This window comes from Ascidiella aspersa, chromosome 4 (genome assembly GCF_963924565.1).
Source record: "Ascidiella aspersa chromosome 4, kaAscAspe10.2, whole genome shotgun sequence".
NCBI lineage: Eukaryota > Metazoa > Chordata > Ascidiacea > Phlebobranchia > Ascidiidae > Ascidiella > Ascidiella aspersa.
The window spans coordinates 7,576,356-7,583,570 of NC_139450.1; positions in this window are offsets into that span (position 1 = coordinate 7,576,356).

Here is a 7,215-nt window from a genome sequence, read left to right on the forward strand (position 1 = left end):
ACAAACACACACGTGCTTTCATTTAAAGTTGAATGCCCTGCTTTAACGCGGTAAACATCACGCCACATTCATTGTGACGTAATACGAACGGTTAGTAGTAAACAACAACGCCCACAAAAAATAATGTTAAATAAAACAGTTAAAACACTAATTTGTGACACGAACACTGCCGAATCATTTGGCGTGCCACTTCTGGCACGCGCGCCAGGGGTTGCCGACCCCTGCTCTACGTTCTATACGACGTAGCTATGTAACGAAACTTTGTGACGCCATCATTGTATATTTCCTGACTACAATCACCCCCAAACAAAATTTATGGATTCACTTCTGTTGCTGGTTTTATTATTTAACATAAAAGGCCGACCGAGCGATAGAATGACGTAATCCACATGATTTTCATTCATTATGGATTCACTTCTGTTGCTGGTTTTATTATTTATCATAAAAGGCCGACCGAGCGATAGAATGACGTAATCCAAGTGTCTATGGAGTATAGAATAGCGAACCGTTAAGAGACCTTTAACCTTTACCGATTTAAGATATGATCAAATAAATATTGCCATTGATTGGACCTTCGACTCAATCGATCATGGTTTAGACAGCACTTTGAGGTGGTTGAAATGATGGTTTTAAATATTTTATTAGACTGTTGTTTGTTTGTTTTAACTAGATAAAACAGCCAAACGAGGAAGCGCTAGAGACAGCCAAATGTTATTTAGTTTATAATATACTGGGTGGTCAACACATAAATTAAATTGTGGGCTCAGTTAAAATAACTAAACAATTTTTATTGTAGGTCGTAAACCAGAAGCATGACACTTTTTAAAGGTGTTTTTTATCGTTGTAAGAAAAATGTCCTAGTTGAAGAGAAATTGGTTGTGTATAACTTTACGAACACTGTGTAATAGGTACATTATAAGGCTAAACAGGTGCATTAAAGGTCAGGCCAAACCGCTTTACATGTCCTCCCTGTTAATCACATGCAGAGAAAAGAAGAAATGAAAGCTTCTTTCTTCAAGTATATATAATCAAGGTTTAGGTCGGAGACTTCCAATAAAAAAGCTTCATATAAAGATGCAATTAAAAGATGCAAAAAAGCTTCATATAAAGATACAATGGTGCAAAAATACGTCGTAATTCAGTTTAAGTTGTCCAAAGTTTAATTTTCGAGGGTGCTTTGTGGACGCGACGACTTTGGGTTAACAACATTTTACAATAATCATCCAAACAAAAATGTTTGCATTTGAGTATTTAAAATAGGAAAAAATACAGTTTTTGGAGGGGCAATGTTTTTTTTAAGGTGTTTTGGGGGACCGAAACGTTCCCCCAAATTTCTCCAGTGGTTTCCAAAATTTTGGACTTGCAACTTTTTGGTATTTAACTGAAACACTTGCGGTCTCTTGAAACTACTTAGCGGTCACCCAAACCAAACCTTAAAAAAAAACCTGGGCATGGCTATCATTCCCCCCCTCCTCCCTTTGGATCGGCCTCCGGTCAAATGAATGAAATTTATGAAATTGAAGCATCCAACAGCAAAGGCAAAAGTGAAATGGAAACGCCCAAAGGCATTTAAATTGCATACTTAATGTCAAGTAATTTGAACTTCGCTACTCCGATACTGTGTTGCTGGTTTCGGTGCCGATCCGATACCAAACTAATATAGAAATTTCAGTCATAATTTGCGTTCCTAAGCAGCTATTCTACTTTTAACGAAAAACTTACCCCCGAAATAGAAAACAACTGGCTGTAACTACTTTATATACTTAACGCTAAGATTTTATCCAAATAACCTGGAAAACAATACCTTTAAGCGTTTTAATTTTATTTGTGTTGCTTGTTTGAGCGTAGTAATGACATCATTCGGTATAGGATCCGTTCGCTATAGTTTTTGTCGGAAATATTGCATATTGGAATAAAATATGAAGTATATCCCTAATCATAAAAAATATAGTATGTGATCGCCATCTATATATACTATAATCCTAGTTTTTGCAAGTACCGAAAATACTACTTTGCATCGGTCGGCTTACAATGCCAGAGAAACCCGAAACCAAAACCTAAATGAAAATCGCAGTGAGAAACAAGTATTGAGTTTATCTGTGCAAGTTTTGAACTGACGTCATTACTACCTATTTGTAATAGCGCAGCTAAAAAGGTACACCTAGATGCGGGATCGATTAGGATACTTTGCGTTAGAGGTTTTAGCGCTCGATATGTCGTGATCTTTAGTTTTTACCTGCTATCTCCGTCTCACATTGAGTTTTGGCGCATTTTAGTCATTGAGAGCGACCTTTTAGTGTTCACGAGATGTCGGGTGTGGCTATATTTAAACGAATTTCGCAAATTAGATTCGGTACTTCTAGTAACCCCTGTCTTTTTTGCACATCGAGAAGGTATATCTATTTTTTATCGCAATTGAATGGTATTATAAATTAATTTGACAGCAACTGTATTTTATATTTTGTAGAGTTTATAAAGTCACACGGCGCAAGATACCATTAGGATGCGCGAAGACTTTTGGAGTAGTATGCACAGAAACTAAGTTAGCAAATATGAGGGGGGTGGTGTTCCCCCTGGTGATCACAGCAAACCAACATTTTTGCTATCACTTATTGCACTTTCGTTTCTGCTTTATATTAACTACAAAAAAAAAATTGTTATAGACCACGTCATACCTTTATGAATTTTACCCCAAAGTCGTCACATTTGATGAATTTTACCCCAAGGCCGTTACTTATCCCAGCTATTCAAAGCCCCTGATTTAGTGGGAGATTGGCGTCAGGGCAAAGTCCTCGGTTTAAAAGCATTTAGAAGCGCGTATCGATTCGACCTGCACCTACCTATCAGCTGTTCACCTGCATCCAGGCTCGAATATAAATATCCGGTCGTTAATTATTCACGTCTTCCTCCAACCCCCGTAACGCAGCTCGCATCCCATTTCGCCGTTTCAACCCGGGCCCTGTTGCGATTTGCGCATTACGTAATCGCTTCCGAGTGACGTCATTGCAAGTTTCGGCGACCAACCAAAAGTGGGGGTAGCGGTCCGACGCAAAACGATCTTGTTGTTGCTGTGTTAAATCAGCTGTGATTTCGCAGGTTTGTAGTTCTAAATCCTTTTGAGCTTCACTCAAAAATATATAAGTCTGATGTGTAACGAAATTAATTGGCGCATTTAAAAGACAAATCCTGAATTTAAGGAGCTTTTACAATTACAGGGATACCCAATAGTATAGGATCGGAGCCAATAGCAAGTGGATAGTATCGGTGCTCGTCATATACTAGGCTGGAATCGGTGCCAATTTGATACTAAATTGACATTGGTATTGGCGCCAAAACTGTGCCATAAGTAAGCGATTTTACTTTAAAGAGTAAATGTGTCAAATTATAGTAAGTTAGCAAGTTGAGATAAAGCTAAACTCGTTAACACCACGACAAATATTTGGCCTTGGAATAACCTGCAAACCATTACCTTTGAACGTTTTAATTTCCGTTTTTCATGCTTGGGATTATCAATTGCGGCATTCGGTTTCGGATCGCAATAATTTTTGTTTAATATATCGGGTATCAGTGTCAGAATAACATGTTAAGTAGCGAACATCCCCATTCACAACCCTATACTTTATTTCGTCAAATTACAAGTATAATTTGTTTTTAACATTGGGGCATAATGGGTTAAGTCTTGCATTTCTAAATCTGTTTAAAACGCCCAAAAGTGTTACACATGCAATACTAAAAATCTTCGTACATTGTGTTCTGTAAATCGTCGTAATTTGGTTTACCAGCAGCGCGAATAGAAATTCAGGGTAAAATTTTTAATTCCTGATTGAACAAGATTTAAAATTGCAGAGACTTTATTTTATTGGTGTTAACGCTGTGCTTTGTAGGAACATATTTCAAAATTGAAAGACGTGATAAATGGAAGAGAAAAATGTTTAATTTTTTTTGCGAGGCGTTCCTCAAAGTTCCGTCGCTCGACCATACATCGATAAACGGTTTTAAACAACTTAAATGATTTTTACTTCCCAGGGAGTTTGTTAACTTTGCTACAACGCAAATCAAAAATCCAAATCGTTCGTTCAAATCAGCGACATTATGCATTTTTACGTCACAACGATACAGGTGTTTTCGGTGCCTCTGCATCACACACAAGGCTGGAAACCAAGGGTGGAATAAAACAGCAAATCACGTCAAGAACACAATAAAACCAAACAAAGAAACTCTGGATCACGTGACCACAACATCGGGCGTGGTCGTCACGTGACGCGATCATGTGACGTCACCGCACGGGACGTTGACGGAAGAGCTGCTCTCTGCCGCCGCCAAAGTTTAGGCGGATTTCCAGCGCTCGAAATAGTTTTTCGCTCGAATCGCTTCCCGCAAAACGAACTCGGCTCGAAACGATGACATTTCGATTTCGAGCGCTTGTTATGCATTCTGGTCGTTTTGCTGTGAAAACAAGTGACGTAATGTGCTTGTTTATGCGCGCCAGACGTATGTCGCCCCCTGAATTCGAGTTCACGCCAATATTTACAGACGGAATTGGACATTTTCGTGGTTTGTTTGGCCCAATTAGAGATGTTCGATGCTTGGAATTTTATTCCGGTACCGAATCTTTTTGGGCGAACAGTTCGACCGTACGATTTGTTTCTAAAGGTTATCAATGCTTAATAACAATATGGAATAATTTAAACGTTGAACTGTAGATTTTGAAGATTGTAAAGGAACCGACAAATGTGAAAGTGATTTATTTAAAAATAAGTAGAAAACGTTGGATTAAAATAGTGGATGCGCTGGATTAAAATAGTGGATATAATGCACAAAATTGGTATGAGATCGGCACCGGAATCGGGAAAATTTCGATACTGACATCGGGTATCCCCTGTTCAAAATATTACAGTTTAAAAAACAAAAGGCTGTCTATTGTAATAACAAAACATTATGAACACGATAAGGAAAACTCGCAACACCACGTGCTATTTTGTAACCGTCATTTGTGTGCGGAACCAGTCAAATTACAACTATACAACCTTGACATGAACCGTGTCAACCAGTAAAGTTGCACCCCAAGTATGTCAGTGTCATGACTCTTGACTTGGTTAAGAAAAGCATGTATATATCAGTAGAGGTACGCCCTACCAGTAAAAATGTCTAAATCTTTTTTCATCAGACTATCAAGCCAACTTTTTAAAATATATACACTCATTTCAGTTGTACATTCGTGCATGACATTAAACGATACCCTCAGGTTTCCTATGGTTATTATTTTTGGATGTCTGGTTGTAACCATGTGACGTCATCTCTGAACATTTTCACGCCTTCCGTTAAGAACATTATTCTACTTCTACCTCTGGTATGTATATATATATATGTTTGTTCAGGTATATATTTTGTATAAACATCCAGTTGCTGCTCAAGCGGTGTTGAATTGGTTGGAGAAACATGACATTTGGACGCGCCTTAACCGCCTCCATTACACAGTTTAAAGAGCGGAAAATACCACTTCCACGCTCCTACTGTTATTTTGTGACTTCTTAAAAACTGCAAGGAATTTTTTGTCAGTGCTGTTGCTAATTTTGCACAATAAATTAATTATTTTACGCTTTTGTGTACCTAAGTCAGCAGCGCGTGGTCTCTACTGCTCTCTGGCGGCAGACAATAAAATGGTTCTATCGCATTAACTACGCGCCAAAACTTAAAAATTTTTCGCAGCACAGAAACAACAGGATTCAATAAAATCCAAGCAATTATAAATAAACTAAATGGAAGCAATTTACAAATTATGCTATGTAGTATAGTCACCGCTTTAAGGTGCACACTGCACAGTACATATATTTGCGCAATTAACCTTAATGTTTTAGACTCAACTATCTATCGAAGTTTAACAATAAACGTGGACAGGGTGTATAAGCGTTGAAAAATCACATAAACAAGGGGGGTTCAGTATGAATAAAATTACTATTCGTTCGAACTTTGGAATAACTTATCCTGATTTTGGTTTGCATACAGGATAAAACGAGTACATATAGACCAGGGGTTCTTAAACTGGGGTCCATGGACCCCTTGGGGGTCCGTGAGCTGATATTAGGGGTTCCATGAACGCCTAATTAAAGAACTAGTGTATACTTAAAGTAAATAATTTTTAAAAGAAAACACTTTAATTCAAAATTAAACGGTTTTGCACTGAATGTATAGTTAGACTCATTTACCTTTCACATTTTTCGAACCGAAATAACAGAGTCATGAAGTCTATTTGTATTGTGACGTCAATTTATGACGTCATTTTGGAGTATTTCTTGTCTAACGGGGTCCATGCAAAGCAAAAAAAAATTTAGGGGTCCGCGGTAAAAAAAGTCTAAGAACCCCTGATATAGACAAACAAATACATAGACAGAAGTAAGGTTTGGACATTTCAAGTGTCATAGTGGCATTTGTTTAGTTTTATCCAACAGATTATTTTAATGGCAAGTTTTAACACGGGTCATTCTTTTAATACAGGGGTGGGCAATTATATTCTACCCCAGGCCACATGAGAAACAAAAAAGGTTTGAGAATGCTGGGCCAAATATGGGATCTGAAATACATCATTATATTATGAAGGGTAATCGTTAAAAAATGTAAAACACAATGTTTTTACCAGCCGACGAGAGTTGGACAATTAGACTTTTTAAGTTGTATTTCAATAACATTGTTATGTATCATATAATTGGTTTAAAAAAATGATAAAAAAACTTGTATGACAAATAAGACGGGGGGCGGATTAAATTTAATGCCGTGCTGGACTGCGAGCCTTAGTTTGCATAAGTCTGTTTTAAGACATGTAATAAAAAAGAGATACCGCACAATAAAGTCCATATTATTCTATTGTAGTGTACAATCTTTGAACAACTTACCGATTAGGTGGGAAGAATTGAAGAATTTCATACTTTCCGGGAACATAAAATATAAGTCCAATTTTTTTTCTTTTAACTGTAAACTCAACTTTTCAGCTATACTGTTACTTTCATTCAACTCTATATAGACATAAATGGTGAAATTGTCTTTTAGTGTAGGCCTAACTGACAATTGCTTACAGACAGTACAGTTTGTTGTAGCCGTTTGTAAAACTGCAATTTATTGCGTTGGCCTTTGTCCTAATTAAATCTGACACCTTCGCGCGAAAGTTGATCACATTTATTAGTATAGACCAGAATACTTTAGAACGGGGATGGGCAACCA